Here is a 17,743-nt window from a genome sequence, read left to right as displayed (position 1 = left end):
GATATACTTTCTGTGTAAACAAAAGAGATGCATATACAAATAGTTGATCGCTGACTGTTCACACTGCCGGCGAGTGCTCGCTTCACTTGTTTGTTTTTGTTTTCACTCGTTTCTAGTTCTAGCTCTACTCGTTACTCGTTCATCGTTGCCGGTGGGACAACTGCCTATGATGAGACATATCAAATTAAATGTGGTTTAAGTTGCTTTGCGTCATACCTATGTCTCACAATGGTATTGCGCGTAGTTTTAGAAGACAGCGCGTTCAAACAAACAAACGTGTATAATTTTCATTATATTTTTTTTTTTTTATATCGACCGCCTTTTATCCGCAAATGTGTAGGCAGAGGTGCACATTATGACACGTAATGCCACTGTACAATGTACGCCCATTTTTCACCATTTATTGTGTAAGTCCCATGTAATAGGTGGTGAACCTATTGCCATATACCGGGCAACATTTCCAGACTCCGTGTTACTACCTACTGAGAAATTTTCGAAATACCGAAAAAAGTCCAGTAATACTTTGCTCGACCCGGGAATCGATCCCAAGACCGCTTGTCCGGCAGTTGCACTTGCAACTACTTGGCCAACGAGGCAACGAGCAGTATAATAGTATAAGTTTCATAAGATGAATGAAATGATCACTCATTGTAAGGTATACTTGTCGACATTACTTTGTTTCAATGTAGTGTAGCTTATTATAAGTAAGCAATTAAATATTTATTTAATATAAATCGTTATTAATTACTAACAAAGGAGCCTGTATTGCATTAAATTACTCTTAGTTAATTGACTATTAACCCATATGTGTACGCTTAATGTGTCAATAGACAGGACAGAGAGAAGAACAAAAAATCTATTTAGTTCGTCAGTTAGGTATGGAAAAATATTAGATAATATTTTGTCTTATATGATAACAATACTTAGATAAAACGAATCATAGTATAGGAGTGGGAGCAAAAACGTCATTTCTACGTATAAAATGTACTTAGAAGCAACGTCACGCGATATTTTAAATCGATATATCTTCTAAAGTATTCGTTTCAAATGAAGAACATCTCTTTGTGTGACCCCCAAATTGTTGTTTCGGATCTGAATGTGATGTGTATGTGAATTTGTATGTTTGTAAACATGATTTTATTGTAACTTTCGTGAGACATACTAAATTAATTATTATGTTATCGGCTTACTCACGTAATGTTTTGACGAGGAACTCGACTAGTTTCAAGCCATGCTAGAGGCTCATATTCATGAGCAGCAGTACGCGACACACGACGCGGCGATTGTCGCACTGCTCAGTAGCAGTGCGACAATCGCCGCGTCGTGTGTCGTCTAGCATGGCTTGAAACTAGTCGAGTTCCTCGTCAAAACATTACGTGAGTAAGCCGATAACATAATAATTAAGTTTGTAAACATACTCACTTCATCGGTCACTTTGATAACTTGGCACTTCTGAACTTAATTCTGTTGAGTGGTCATACTTCTGTTTACGTTGTCCTCATCAGAATTTCCTGTTTCATTAATATTAAATCAGTTTGATAGTTACATTGTATACATTCTTACATAACATTACGCTTGGCAAACCATGGAGTAGCATGCAGAGATATGTATATGCAATACTAGCTTCAGCCAGCGGCTTCACCCGCGTTCATGACTTTTCAATAAAATATTTAAAATAATCACGTTTTCGTGCATTTATTCGGTGGCACACTAAATATTTATGTTTTCTACTTGTTTTTAACTGACTTCAAAAAATAGGAGGTTCTCAGTTTGACCTGTATGTATGTTTGTGTGCGATTATCTCGTGTTTGGCTGAACTGATTTTGATGCGGTTTTTAGCATAGTATTTTTCAGATTTTTTTTTTTTTTTTTTTTTTCAGGGGGGAAAATCATCCAATGACTTCTCTCGCCAGGGCAAAGCGAGAGGGAGTGTCAGACTCTTACTGACTAAAAACCACCCCGTTCCTACTTCTGCTTGTCGAGCCGGAGCCCCGGTAAACCCGCTAGGTTGTCCGCAGCTCCGGATTAAGCATCAGCCCTACTGGGCCCCATCTGTGGTGGTCTGATGGCTCTTTGAGGCGCGCGCGGAACGCAACGCGCCGCACGCACGGGTCTGGTTCTGGTCGGGCGGCGAACTACCCTTGCTCGCCGTCCGCAGACCCGCACTTACGGTGGCCGGAGATCGTCACGCGATCCCCGACGCCCGGAGTGTCTTTCGCGTCGGCTGGGGCGTGAGGAAGTTCGTTCCCTCACGCGTCCCGCCTCCTCCTTAACTAGCATGACTGCTTCGCAGAAGGAGGAGACGGCATCCCAGTCCCCCTCGCTCCGCACCATGGCCTGAACCAAAGCCGGACGCGAGAGGTCGCCGTCGCCGATCACTTCCCTGAGGGCACGGCGGTGTTCAGCCCACGCAGGGCAGACCGCAACCGTGTGTTCCACCGTGTCCTCCGGGCGGTCTTCGCAGTGATGACACCCGGGCGTTTCCTCCCGCCCAATCAAAAACAGGAACCTACCGAAACTCCCATGTCCGGTAAGCACCTGCGTCAGGCGGTAGGTGAGGACGCCATGGCGCCTCTCTAGCCACTCCTCAAAGAGGGGACTTACCGCTGCAATGACAGCGAGCCCAGCCCTCGGTTGCGACAGTCGTTGCTGCCAATCCGCCATGAGATCGCGCCGGAGCTCGTCCCGCCACGCACTAATCTGGCGCGGCAGCGGAGTTTCGCCCCGGCGACGCGCGTCGGCGCGCAGACTATAGACGCGCGCGAGCACTTTCGCCTCCAAATCCCACGGCGGTAATCCGGCAAGGAGGTTCGCCGCCTCCCCGGAGATCGTGCGATATCCGCGGATCACTCGAATGGCCATGACCCTCTGGGACGTGAGCAGCGTCCGAGCTGGCCGCCGCATCAGGTTCGGCACCCACACAAGGGCTCCGTAGAGGGCAATGGACCGCACGATCCCTGCGTACAACCTCCGGCAGGAGGCATTTGGCCCCCCGAGGTTGGGCAGGAGCCGCTTAAGCGCAGCCCCCGTCCGTTCCAACTTAGGAGCCAAACGTCGGAAGTGTTCCACGAAGTTCCATCGACTGTCGAGGACGAGTCCTAGGTACTTCATCGTCGTCTCGACGCCGATGGTAACCCCTCCTGCCGTTATTTGGGACCCACCTGGAGGTGGCGCGTTCCCGCGGCCATGAAAGCACATGGCCTCGGACTTGTGGAGCGCCACCTCGAGTCCCAATTGCCGGATCCTTGCAACGACTATCGCAACCGCTCTCGCCATTAAATTGGCCGCCGCCTGGTGCGACCTCCCGTGCGCTAGCACCAGCGTGTCGTCGGCGTAGCAGATTACGCTGACGCCATTCGGGAGGTCGGTGCGCAACACCCAGTCGTAACCGATGTTCCACAGGAGCGGCCCCAAAACCGAACCCTGTGGAACACCGCGCGACATTTCTCGCCGGTTCCACTCGCCCTGGTGACCGGGGAACGTAACATACCTGTCTGACAGGTAGGCCTCGATAACACGACGAAGGTAGGTAGGCACCCGGTGGTACCGAAGTGCCCCCAGTATGCAGCTCCAGGGAAGGGAGTTAAAGGCGTTGGCGATGTCTAGAGACACCGCCACGACGACCTTACCCCTGGACACTGCAGTCCCCGTCGTGAGGTCCCTTACGCGCATGATGGCGTCCACCGTAGAGCGCCCTCTGCGGAAGCCGAACTGGCCATCCGCGAGGTCCGGCCCAAATTCGGACAAGTGCGCGACGAGGCGGTTCGAAATGATCCTTTCGAAGACTTTTCCCACCTCGTCGAGCAGCACAATGGGCCGGTACGCGGACGGAGAGTCCGCAGGGCGCCCTGGTTTCTTCACGAGGACCAGTTTCCCGTCTTCCACTGAAGTGGAAACTGGCCCCTCTCCAAACATGCGCTGTAGAGACCTATTAATCGAGGCCCGAGAGCCTCCGAGGCCAGGACCCACGCCTTGCCATGCAGGCCATCGGGTCCTGGGGCGGTGTTCTTGGCGCCCATTCGGCGCACCGCCGCTCTCAGTTCTGCCTCGGTCACCTCCGGAACGATGTCGTCGTCGTCGTCGCTGTGGCCCACATTGGGCACCGCAGGGGGCGGAGTCATGGATGGAGGGGTGAAGCCCCTCCGTAGTCGGGGGAACAAGGCGCCGACCACTTCCTCCACGACCTCTGGCCGGAGACTCTGTGTCAGTGGGGGAGCCCAAGTGCGGAGCTTATCACGCACCATCCGATAGGGGCGCCCCCACGGGTCTCTGTTCAGAGTCTCCAGCATCTCCCGACGGGCTTCCTCCTTAGCCCGCCAAATTTCCGCTTTGAGGGCGGCCTTTGCCGCCTTGTACCCCTCGTACAACTCCGCCTCTCTGACCTCCGCATCTGAAGGACGAATACGGAGCCTGCGGTGCCTGGTGTACCGGCGTCGCGCAGCAACGCAAGCACTGCGCATAGCAGCCAACTCCTGCGACCACCAGTACACCTGGCGCTTGCGCTGACCTGGCCGGGCCCGGGGCATCGCCACGTCACATATTCTGGACATGGCGTCCTGGAGCCATCTTGCTTCCTCGTCGATGTCGGCAGGCCTGTCCGGTGGTATCACCCAGGCCTGCACGATTGCGGCTTCCAGGAAAAGCTCCCGGTCCAGCTGTCTCAGCGCCCAACGCGGGCCACATGGGGCCTGTCTGACTGGCGGGTCCGCGGACTCGGCGGAGACGTCAAACCGGATGTACCGGTGGTCCGAGAACGTCTCCACCTCCTCCATAACGCGCCAGTCAACAACACGAGGTGACAGAGCGGGGCTGGCGAACGATATGTCCACCACCGATTCACCCTGCATCCGCACGCACGTGGGGACAGAACCCCGGTTCAGGACGACTAGGCCTGTCTCCAGGGCCCAGTCTTCCACCATCCTACCCCGAACGTCAGTGAACCGGGAACCCCAAGCCAAGTTTTTGGCATTGAAGTCCCCGAGGACAAGCACGGGGAGGGAACGGAACCCGACGACGACGGCGACCAACTCCCTCAGGGAGTTGTGGAACTCGGCGAGAGTTCGGTTCGGAGAGAAATACACGCCCACCACAGCGATCTCTCCGAACCGTGCTGCGACACAACCCCGGCCTCTCCGAGCGCTCTCGAGAGTCGGGGTACCGGCGGCGGCCGACGAGATGATGGTCACCGAGCCGTCCAAGTCCGCAACCCAGTGATCCCTGGGCGGGACGAAATACGGCTCGGAGACCACAGCGACATTTATTGACCACTGCGCCATGCTCTGGAGTAGAAGGTCCTGAGCGGCGGCGCAGTGGTTGATATTCGCCTGGAGGAGGCGGAATGGAGTCATTACTGGCACTCCATCACAACCTCCTCCCTGGCGGCATTACGGCCGGCGGTGACCGCGGCGGCGGTAGCAGTGGCGACTGCGGCGGCGGTGGCGGAAACGACGGGGGCGGCGGAGGGCCTACCCTTACCCCTGGGTTTGGTAGGGGGGGAGCAGGCCTTGCTCCCGACCCGGTGATTGGCCGGTTTGCCGGCCGCTGCACATGCGTCGCAGTGCAGCGGGGCGGTGCACGTACCGGCCTTGTGACCGGGCTGACCGCAGCGGAAGCAGCGGTCGCTGCGGTCAACCTCCGAGGTGCATTTAACGCTCACGTGGTGGCCCACGTGGCAGCGGTAGCACCTCAGAGGCCGGGCCTCGAGCAGCTTGACCTGCGCCGAGACCCACCCCACCAGGAGCCTTCTGCCCTCCTTAATCTTTTTGGCCGCTGTCACGGGGCAGCTTACCACCACCGTGCGCAGCCCCGAGTTGTCCGGACGGATGGTGCCTGCCTTGACCTGGTCAACAGGGCACCCTCCCGTCCTGGCGACAGCGGCCACCACTTCATGCTCCGTTACGGAGTCGTCCAGACCCAATATACGCAAGTCTAGGCACTTGGTGGGCCTGGACACGCGAGCCTCGTCCGCACCGAGGCACGCCCTAATCCTCTCTGCTAGGGCGTCCGCAGATGGGCCGCTGGTCGCGCCGGGGACCTCCAATAGACGGGCTCCAGTTGCAGTCGCTTTGATTGCAAACCCGTCAGGGGCCCCGAACTCCGCTGGAGTCACCGCCCCCTTTAATTTGGCGAGGACGTCGCCGTATGTCACGCCCCTCTTGACCGCATCGGGCTGTAATGTTATTACTACAGCCGCAGTCTTGGGGGCGCGAAGCAAGGCCGCAGCGCGCTTCTCTTTGCGCTGCTGCTGGCGCCGCTGCCGCTGTGCTTTCTTGCGGCGCTTCCTGCCTTCTTTGGCGACCCTCCTCGCCTCGCCTACCACTTGCCACTCACTACCCCTTGCCGTTGGGGTAGGCACGCCTGTGGCTGGGGCTGCCTGCTGAGCCGCTGCGCCCCTTCTCCTTTTTCTGCGTCCCGCTGACGCATTCGTCGTCTGTACAGCTGGTGCCTGCGTCGGAGGGGGCGCTGGGGCCCTCGCTGGAGGAGCCGCTCCTGTCCTAGCCGGCGGTTGAGCTCCGCGGCCAGTCTGCCCCGAAGAGGACGACGGCCTAGCTGCAACAGCTGCGTATGTGCTCGAGGCCGCTAGCGGGGGTCGGAGGAGCCTACTTTCCAGAACGTCATAGCGCTGCTGGAAAGCAGCCATCTCCCTGCGCAACAGCCCGAGCATATCGGGCTCCGCCTGAGGTTGCGCCGGAGGTTGGAGTTGGCTTCTACGGCAAGCGGCAAGCTCAGCCTTGGTGGACCGAAGCTCGGCCTCCAGAGCGGCATTCGAGACCGACAGGCGAGCCAGCTCCCGCCGCATTTCGGCCAACTCCTGATGGACTTTCCCCGCTGAGGGAATCCTGCACACATCGAAAGCCGCCGCCATAATTTCCGCCTCTACCAACTTCAACTGAGCGGCTCTCGCAGACTGGGTTTTCTTCCCCGCTACCAGCCGGAGCCCCTCCCTGACGGCTTGGCGAAGCGTCTCAGAAAGGCGCGCACCTTTTGACCCCTCCCCGTCCGAAACCTCCATCACGGAGGAGTCTGTGTGAGCTGCACTTTTCAGGGTGCTATCCGCTGCAGCCGGACACTCAGCCGGCTTGGACCGGGCAGTGGCTGCCCGCCTCTTGGCCTTCCCCCTGCCTCTACCGCGCGCAGCTGTAGGGATTTTAGGGGGGCCGGGGCCTCCAGCGCGTTGGAGGACGAGGACAGACCCAGACCTTCTTCCATCCTGGGACGTTTAAAAGTCGACCTTGTCTGGCGCTTTAAAATTACGCTCACGCCAGACACAGATGAGGAGTCGGACTCCGAGTCCGATCCCTTCCGACTTGGGGCCCGTGTGTGGGACTTGCCGGACGAGTCCAGCGCCTCCCCACGGGCACCAGAGCCACTCGGGCCCTCCGCTAAAACAACTGCAGGCGAGCTAAGCTCGCCTACCCTCTCCGCCTCTGGTGGTTTGTTTGTTGATGTTATATTTTCTGTCTGCATACAGTTCCCACGAGTATGGGGGAAATATTCGGTCCACCCAGGCAGTGCCCCCTGTACCTGGGTAAGTGTATATTTGTATCCCAACTAGAGGGTCCACCGGTCCCCTAGCTGGGGGTGCGCTCGAGACTGACACTACTCCTCAGCCACGCATACCCTCGCCGCGCACCAGAACTTGGTATTGGAGGAATTTTTTATAGAGGTTAACTTCCTCGCGGTCCGGGCGATCAAGCCAAGACCCTCGTCCCGTTCAGAGTCATAAAACATGACCATGACCTCTTCCCGGATTACGATGTCGACGGTTGCAGTCGAGGACAGCTTGTGCCCCGATGCTGCTCGTTGGCAGGGTGAGTGCACAACGAGCACCGTCCTTGCCTCTCCGCCACGCTCTCTGCTAGGTTCAGAGAGACGTGCGGAGTGACGCCCCCTCGGAGGCGCAGGCCATGTGTCATCACAAAGCCCGCCGCCCCCAGAACCCATCTCGGGTTCTTCCGCCCCGTCCAAAAGTTCGCTACAGGCAATAGCCACTCCAACCCTATCACCCCCGTTAGGGGGACTATCGCCTGTACCCAGGGTGCACCACGGGGAGGTCTTTTGGCACCGCACCCCATTTTTCAGATTTAGGAGAAGGTTTAAGAGATATTTATCTGACTTAAAAATATGGAGGCAGTAAAGAAAACTCAAGGCATTTTTAAAATTACTTATTAAGGAAGATGAGTATTTATTTGTGATCTAAAATACATATAATGTCTTACAAACATTATAAAAAAGAGTATTGAAATTGCCTAGTTGGAATTTGTTGTGCACGGAATAAAACGCTTTGTATTTTAGTCCATAAATTTATTATAAAAATAATATTTTTCATCTTATATTAACACAAGTGCAAGTGCATTAAATTTTAATAATTACATTGATCTTAATAATTACAAGTATCAAAACATAGATGTCGCTAGTATCGACACTGACTACTGATTGCATGCTACCGTTTGTTTGATCTCTTGGTGGTGGTAATGAAATTAGTCAAACCATTTGATATTCAATTTTGATTGCTAATCCAATGGACAATTAACGCTATATAATCTATATACAATGTGATAGGCGTTTGAAACCCCTTGAAAATATTGAAAAATAACGATTTTTTCGGCAAAGATTATTCGCATTTTTTTTTTGTTCACCAAAATTTATCAAACATATGGTAATGAATTAGTTAGCCAAGGTTATCGGCTACCGTTTGTCGTTTTTTTTTTTGTTTCTACGAAACAAAACATAAAGTAAGAAAAATATTAAGAATAGCCATATTTTAAGGGAAAGGTTCGAAACGGAGTTCGCCGCCGACTTTTGTCCATAAAATTAGAGTGTAGTACTCAGTTCCTTGTTATAAAGTCCGAATATCAAACCATAGTATAGATGCAATATTGATTGCGTCACAGGGGCTCCGGCTCTAAGGAGTAGGAACTTAGATGGTGTTTTTCAGTAAGAGTCTGAAACAATAGCCCTCTCACGCTTCACCTTTTTTATTTGAGGGGACAACACAATCCAATAACTTCCCACCGCCTTGTCGTTTCGTTTTATCAGTTTTAATAAATAAAAACCATCTCTTTTCTACTCCTGCTTTATGGTAACCCGGTAACCCCGGTCACTTATTTTTAGAGACATTTCTATAAAAAACTAAGCACCTATTTTTTTTTTTTATATCAATTTAACGAGGATCGAGTACCGAGTACTCTCCATAAGTATTGAAGGTATCTCACGGGGTTAGTGTTTAGTCAGTAATGAGTCTGACACTATTGACCTGCAAAGGGACGGAGAACAACCTACATAGCTCCGTTTTGTCACTGCTAAAGATCGATCTCACAATTGTAATAGCAGACTAAGGCCCCAGTCTTACGGTATAATAGCGCCAGCAAACAAAACATTAGCTCTCCTTTACATTTCTCATCATAAAATAAAAGTGTTTCGTTATTTTCGCACATGTAATAAGGTTCCAGAATCCTCTAATTCTTTTATATACGCCGTACTATTTACGTGATTGAAATAAAGTGCCTGTAATCGCTTCGATGAGTAGATGTTCTTTTCTTCTGAAACGCTAATATTCCAAACTAATGTAATTTAATGGTATTTTGTACGTAAGTATGTGAGAGCCATAGTTGCCATTTATGCCCATTTATGCCGATAAATGGGCCGGCTCGACCTAAGTTATACCACGCTCACAGAAATATGACGTGAGCAACGCTTGCGTTGTGTTTCGGGTGAAATAACAACCCATAAATTCCTTACCCCCAAAAGTTGGTAGCGCACTTGTAATCTATGGTGTTCGGGTTTTCATGGTCAACGGTGATTGCTTACCACCAGGTGATCCACCTGCTCGTTGATCGACTTACACCATCAAAAAATGCAATTAAACGATTAAAAATTATCTTTTTCATGATTCGTCGAAAATTTTGATTTTTTCTCTATACTATAATTTGATATTTTCTTAAAGAATTATTGTCTATACAGTAATATTAAATTCATTGATTTGATCATTATTATAGGTAATTTAAAAAATATATATGATATAATATGTCAAAAGTCTGTACCTCACACATAAGACATAAATATGTAACATAGTTTTTTTTTTATTTCAATTAATGAAATAAGACTGCCTCGTTGGTCGAGTGGTCGCACGTGCGACTGCCGAACAAGGGGTCTCGGGTTCGATTCCCGGGTCGGGCAAAGTATTACTGGGCTTTTTTCGGATTTTCGAAAAAAATCTCGGTAGTAGCACGGAGTCTGGAATTGTGTCCAGGATATGGCAATAGGCTCACTCCCTATTACATGGGACTTATAACACAAAAAGTGGGTGTACATTGTATAATAGCATTACGTGCCGTAATGTGCACCTTCGCCTACCCTTTCGGGGATAAAAGGCGCGACGTTGCCTTTAATTTAAAAATATATCTCATACCAAATACAAAGAACATAGTTTTTAAAATATCAGATTTGTCAAATTACCGAAATTTTACATACCTGAGTTATTATCGTCATCGAGGTTTGGGAACCGAATAATCTTGATAGCCATTCCCAATGAGAAACACAATATTAATATGTATAAAATCTTCATATTTAAATACAGTTTTTATATAAACACTTGGTGTAAGAGATACGTGTCGACCGTACCTTGTTTCAAAGTTAAATGGCGTAGTTCAGTAAGTAATTTGAGATTAAATATAAAGCCCTTATTGATTATTAATAAGATTCTACTACATTTCATAAATTCCTGTTTTTTAATTGACAATTTATTCATTAGTGCATGTGCAATGTGTCAGTGAACAGGTAACTGACAGAAGTACAATTCGGTACTGTTATGTCCGAATACTCAAACGCTTTTCTTTTGAGGGGGGAAATCATCCAATGACTTCTCTCGCCTTGGGCGAGGCGAGAGGGAGTGTCAGACTCTTACTGACTAGAAACCACTCCGTTCCTACTCCTGCATTTCGAACCGGAGCCTGGTAAACCCGCTAGGTAGTCCACAGCTACGGATCAGAAATACTCAAACGCTGCTCAATTTAAGACGCTCTCAAAACTAGTTCTGTCTCTATCAATTCTTTATAAAATGACAGAGATAGCATGATATTTAAGTACAACTTAAAATTGAGTAGCATTTCAGTATTCGGGCGTTAGTCAGCTATTTTTCCTAACCCCCAAAAGGCCGGCAACGCACTTGTAACGCCTCCGGTGTTTCAAGTGTCCATGGGCGGCGACGATTGCTTACCATCGTGATCCGTCTGCTTGTTTACCGGATTATTCCATAAAAAAAACTCTCTCTCTTTCAGCCAGAAGGCATCAATATAATTTCTGCAAAGCAGTCATGCTAGCTAAGGAGGAGGCGGGGCGCGTGAGTGAACGAACAACCTCACGCCCAAGCCGTCGCGACAGACACTCCGGGTGTCGGAGATCGCGCGACGATCTCCGGCCACAGACAGAAGTCATACGATGATTTAAACCCTCAAAAAAAAAGGCATCAATATAATTGCCAAGTTCCATAATGTTATTAAAATGAGAAATATGTGTAATTCATATTCTTAGATTTTATTACATAGTTAGTTACAAATCGACTTGATAAAACGTATTAAAACTATTAAATACATCCTTGTTTAGTAATTACAGTTTTAAGTAATACTAGTAGGTGACAGTCTCGTTGGTCCAGTGCTTGTGGGTGCAGCTAGCCAGCCGTAGATCTCAGGTTCGTTTCATGGATGTACAGTTATGACACTCTTTCAGACTCCATGTCTGATTCGGTGTGCAGTGTATGGCAATAAGGTCGTTCTTCAAGGTCTAAAAAAAAAAATACAAATTGAGCATTATACATATATGTGTCATTGGCGGTGGCACGGGCATTGGATCGCTCGATTCCCTGCAATACGGTTGAGTTGGGCGGTGCTGGTGTACGTGTCATGTTCGTGAAAGGGCGCTGTCAGCTGGGACTGGTCAGCTCCAGACAGCATTGATTTTGTTGTCCTCAAGGTTATTTTCTTTTTCTATCACTTTGACTGAATATTAGTTTTACATTGTTCTCACATAGTTGAAGCAATCGAAACAATGTAACCAAGAATTGTATTGTGAATCTGATTGAAAAAGAGTAACCTATGGAGTTTCTTGCTCGTTCTTCTCCATAGGAATCTACACTTTGGAACGAGCAAATAAATAGAGCAACTAGAGGACTGACCGACAGACAGACGTTATTAATATTATTATATTTGCTTTGACGTTCAAAGGTGCCTTCCTGGTCTGTTTAAAATAAATAATTTTGACATTGATTTTGACTGCTTCTACTTCTGCAAAGGTCTCCCCTGCTTTCACTCCTCGGGGCAGTCCATTAATCACGTGAGGTTTTGTTAACGATTTTTTACACCCCATCCCCCTTGGTGATATGTGGTGAGATGTTAGATTAACCCCCCACCCCCAACCAACATTACGTGAATTTTCTAATACACTCAATATGAGTGGGTTAACGTTTTGTACGTAATACAAGTACCTAAAAATGTCATTTAAATTGGTTTAAGCGTGGTGTTTCTTATTCTGTCCGATAGTTGAACTCTTAAGATACTGCGGTCCATGGCCCGTTGGCAAACCAAGTATATATTATATGCATATACTGGGTGACTAGTGAGATACCTTCAATACTTATGAAGAGTACTCGTTACTCGATTCTCGTTAACTTACGTTATAAAAAAATAGGCGCTTAATTTTTTATCGAAATGTCTCTAAAAATAAGTAAAATTTGAATAGGTCTCGATGTAGGTAGGCAACAGCTGTACAGTGTACCTATGTATTCTGTGTTGATAGCACGCTGCGCGACCCGTACGTCCGCGCGGTGTCCAAGTATTACGCAGTTAAATAAATAAATACTGGACTCTCGGTGTACTGTGTACGAAGTTGACTAAGAAGTTATTTAATATTTCATTTTTATGTTATTTTATTTCATAATGTATGTTCGCATACTATCACGTCTTCAAATATTGAAGGTATCTCACCAGTCAGCCAGTAGAATATTAATGTATATCTTACTTAGGTAGACAAACTGGTGGCTTTCGGTTTTGGAGGAAGACTGCGATATATTGCCATCACACTTGTTGCCGGCAAAGTCGGGGACTTGTGGATTGCTGAGAAAAAAATAAAATTAATCACATAAAATACGTTAAAAAAACTAATGGCGCGATTCTATGGCAGTTAACTCAATTTTGATCCAGTTTTCCAAAAATTGTTTGTTATTTAATGGGTTCGAAGGATCAATGATATATGTATATCATGATATATCTCCAATGACTTTTTGTAATATACAATGTGATAGGGGTGGGACTTCTAACCCGTTAAGGCTGAGTACTACATCTAATTTTATCGACAAAAAAATAATAAGGGGAGTTGAACCCCTAATTGAAAATATTGAAAAATTGTGATTTTTCGGTAAAAATAATTCACAAATGATTTTTTTTCTTACCAAAACATTATCAAACATATGAAAAAAGTAATGAATTAGTTAGCCAAGGTTATTAGCTACCGTTTGTCGTTTTTTTTTGTTTCTACGACGCATACAACCTTTGATATCAAAAAAGTTAAAAAAATATTAAAATAGCCATAATTTTTAGGGGAGGGGATTCGACCTCTTCGACCCCTGACTTTTGTCGATAAAATTAGATGTAGTATTCAGCCTTAACGGGTTAGAAGTCTCGCCCCTATCACATTGTATATCACTTTTGCCTGATCTAGAAAAAGATTTCATATATTGGAATCACCTATACAAATAAACCATTAAAAACATATTAGATTTTTTAAATAATTGATTATGTTTATGTAAAACATGCAAAAAATATATGTGCCTAAATTATACTATAAAATATCAATATGATGTTTATACAAAATGGACATATTTTTATATCAAACTTGATATTTACCATTAATATCCGACATTTTGATATTTATAATAAATATCGGATATTTTCGAACACTGGTTATTTATAAATCTTCTTAAACAGGGTGGTTGAAGTTTAGTTTTTATTTATACTACCTAATAAACATTATTTTACCTTTGATCCGCCAATTCCTTCCTCCATTCCCAGTCGTGACACATAAGATTAATAGTAAAAATAACACTGGTAAAATAAATAACAGTTTCATTGTTATGGGATTAAATAACTCTTACACTTCACTTCTTATATATGTAATGGTAACTGAGGATAATCGTTATGTTTTCCACATTATATACAATACTTAATCTTTTTATATACAGGTTGCGTTTATAAATTACATTTCAATCATGTCCGTGAGCAGTGCTGACTGAAAATACCGCGTAGAAATTATGTATTTGCTCCCACTCATAAACATTGTAGTCCAGTCAAATAAGCTTAAATTAGGTAAGAATCTCGGAATGCGAGATACCCAGCTGTAATTTTGTATATACTTGTATATCGACCCCCTAAAACTTGTCTCAAAACCTACAAATGGTAGGGTGTAAGCAACTTTTAAAATTCAGGGTCAAATGTCCCAAAAATCGTTCTTTGCAGTTTTTTGGAAATACCTCATTTCCTATGGGTTTTTGGTATTTGTATTTATTATCAATATTGTAGAATACAAAATTCTCTACAACTGTCGCGTACAACTGTGTCGCGGAATGCTGCTCATGAATATGAGCCTCTAGCATGGCTTGAAACTAGTCGAGTTCCTCGTCAAACAGTTACGTGAGTAAGCCGATAACATAATAATTTCTAGGTACTTGTTTAAAAGTTCGTCCTGTATATGAAGGAGAATGATTCAATGGAATGTAGGTAATATGACTTCGCAGTGGTTTCCCAATATTACATCTTAGTTTTACCCTGTAGTAAAATATTTCAATTAATATTCTCAAGACTCAAGACCGGCAAAGTGTTACTGGGCTTTTTTCGGTTTTTCAAATATTTCTCAGTAGTAGCACGGAGACTGGAATTTGTGCCCAGTATATGGCAATAGGCTCACCCTCTATTACATGGGACTTACAACATACATTGTGTTTGTATGTATGTGTGTGTGTGTGTGTAATTACAATTATTACTGAGCAAGTAAACACAGGAAAACTGTAGGTCTACTCCGGTTCTCGAATGCGAAGTTTCATTTAATCTTCGGCCGTAGGTTTTATTGATTTACTAATAGAATTACTTAAAATAACGTTTTATTTTTAATATCATATCAAAACCTAACCTAAACCTATTTATTTGATTTTAACATTTCATTCGTTCATTTTTGATCACGAAAGTTCGCAATAAATAGAATTGTAGTACGAAATCTGCGAAGTTTCGGACGAAACTTCGTATTTCGTTGAATTAGAGTAGGCCCCCTGGTAGTTTTAACCGACTTCCCAAAAATGAGGAGGTTCTTATCTCGTTTCTTTACCCTGCCGTAGCTAGCCAAAGCCTATATCTGCCGTATCAATTTACCTGCCCCCCCAATGTCTATAAGCAAAAAATAATTTTATTTCATTAAAAAAATGACAAACTTCCTTCCAAATAATCAGTTTCTTTTTTTCGCGTAAATCATGCGTTCAAAAGTTGGCAGCAACGAAAGTCATCGGTTGCTTTTCCCCCCTAAAAAATGCTTCACGCTACGCCACTAAGGGGAAGGTAGAGGGGGTATATGTATAAGTATATGTATAAAGGTTTATCTATACTATACTAATATTATAAAGCTGAAGAGTTTGTTTGTTTGTTTGTTTGAACGCGCTAATCTCCGGAACTACTGGTCCGAATTGAATAATTCTTTTTGTGTTAGATAGTGCATTTATCGAGGAAGGCTATAGGCTAAACATATCACGCTATGACCAATAGGAGCCGGGCAGAGCGGGTGAAACCGCGCGGAAGTAGCTAGTCTATAATATAAAAATAAGTCGGGTTTTCCTTCCTGACGCTATAACTCCAGAACGCACGAACCTATTTCCATGGTTGCATTCTTTGGAAAGGTCTCGGGCTCCGAGAGGTTTATACCTAAGAAAATTGTTAAAAAATTTCAAGAGAAAAGCATGAAAACGGGGAAAATCATTGGTGGCGAAACGGAGTTCGCTATGTTGCTAAAATATAATAATAATAAAAAAAACTATCGTCCACCAAGCCTATTTTTAGTTAATATACTTTTTGTTAAATGTAACGACCTATTGAGATAATTAATTGTTGATATAATCCCATTTCGTATAACGAACATTCATATAATGCACGATTGACATAAATTCACAAACTAATATACACGGTGTAACAAAAAGAGGGTATACATATCAAGTGCACGGTTTCTAGATAACATAACAAACGATACGGGAAGGGTTTTTTAAACTCATGTTTTCATGGTACCAAGTTATGAATTTTTCCAATTCTTTTATTTTTCATGCGAATTAAAATTAGGTAAATAGGTACTAAGCGATCAGATTTATAGAAGAAATTTTTTGTAATTAGCGAGTGACCCCTGTAGTGTAGTGACACGTTTGTATCTATACATAGTATAAAACAAAGTCGCCCATTTTGTCTGTAGTCCCTTCGTATGCATAAAACTTTAAAACTACGCAACGGATTTTGATGCGGTTTTCACTAATAGAAAGAGTATTTTCTCCGACAGGTTTTTATATATAATTGAAATACATTGAAACTATATTAGCTGAGTTATAGCGATTTATGTCCAAGAAGTCAGAAAAAAATCTAATTGAAGATTGCATTTGTGCGTGCGCCGCTTATACCGTTGGATACAAGTAAGAACAATGTATAGCAAAAACATTGGTCTTTATTAGTTCTACAAAAAAGTCCGCGGTGACATATATCCAGCTTTTTTATTTAAGTCACAAAAACTACTTTTCTGTATTAAAAAAACATTTAATTCGTTGGGTGATGTTTAACTGGTGATATAACCAATAATACATATATCCTTATCATAATAAGTAAGTTCATCATCACGAGCATTTAATTTAGATTATTTTTGCAGTTTACAGTGTGTTATTTAGACATATATTTATTAATTTTCATTTAATTCGTTTAGGAGATATCACGATATTAGTATTGCGGCACGGTACGGGCCGGCCGCGGCGGCGGGGGCATGCGTTGACTGTATTTGTCGAAGTAGCGGGATACACGCAAACGAAGTTGCGCGGGTCAGCTAGTGATTTATAAAATCAAGAACCATACGACACCAAGTATTTGGTACCAATTTTTTTAAACGTATTTTAAGCTGAAACTTTGTGTAGAGATTCTATTTAACCTGTATTCTTCAGTGCTTCTTGATGTATATGGGTATTTTGTTACACGCTGTATAAATAAAATAATAACTAATATAAGTAAATTTTTGTTTAATTTAGTAAGAAACGATTTTAAACGCCTACTTGCATGGTGCTAGCAAAGCACGTCTGGCCGGCTGCTCTTAGTCATAGTTAGGCGACATTTCCTTAGGTAAGCTTAACCTTTAAGTACCGACGCGTGGTCTGACAGACACCTTGATGCTTACGAAAATCTAGGTACATATGTTAGAGTGGACTTATCACCCTGTGAGTCTGTCTACCCCTTAGTTAGTCGCCTAGGAGCGTTCATGGAAAATTGCTGCATCAGCGTTCGTCATTTCGTTGAGTTATGCCTTACTGAAAATTTCGAGTGGTCTGACAGACCACTCGTCTGTACTTATGTAACTTTTTTTGAATAGGACTTTCACCCAATTTTAAAGGTTTTTTCTTTTAATTCCAGTCAGGTACAAATATGACCTATACAAATATATTTATAAGTCAAGTCAAGTACTTCGAGCT

The 17,743-nt window shown here is 45.2% G+C and overlaps 1 protein-coding gene and 2 long non-coding RNA genes across 3 annotated transcripts in view; 1 reads left to right on the top strand and 2 right to left on the bottom strand.

Moving 5' to 3' along the window:
* The window catches only part of LOC118279635 (dymeclin), a 135,701-nt gene that overhangs the window by 18,541 nt on the left and 99,417 nt on the right, over positions 1–17,743 (top strand). The gene's annotated exons all lie outside the window — the stretch shown is intronic.
* Positions 1–17,743, bottom strand: part of LOC126912125 (uncharacterized) — a 161,201-nt gene that overhangs the window by 141,906 nt on the left and 1,552 nt on the right. The gene's annotated exons all lie outside the window — the stretch shown is intronic.
* Positions 9,411–14,191, bottom strand: LOC118279680 (uncharacterized). Its single transcript, XR_007706753.1, has 4 exons — positions 14,031–14,191; positions 13,015–13,109; positions 10,474–11,781; positions 9,411–9,542 (listed from the first exon to the last, which is right to left on the bottom strand). It is a non-coding gene; the product is annotated as an uncharacterized LOC118279680 (long non-coding RNA).

The sequence above is a fragment of the Spodoptera frugiperda genome, chromosome 22 (genome assembly GCF_023101765.2).
Source record: "Spodoptera frugiperda isolate SF20-4 chromosome 22, AGI-APGP_CSIRO_Sfru_2.0, whole genome shotgun sequence".
Taxonomy (NCBI): Eukaryota; Metazoa; Arthropoda; class Insecta; order Lepidoptera; family Noctuidae; genus Spodoptera; species Spodoptera frugiperda.
Note: the sequence above shows the minus strand (reverse complement) of the source record. Positions and strands in the feature narration are given on the sequence as shown.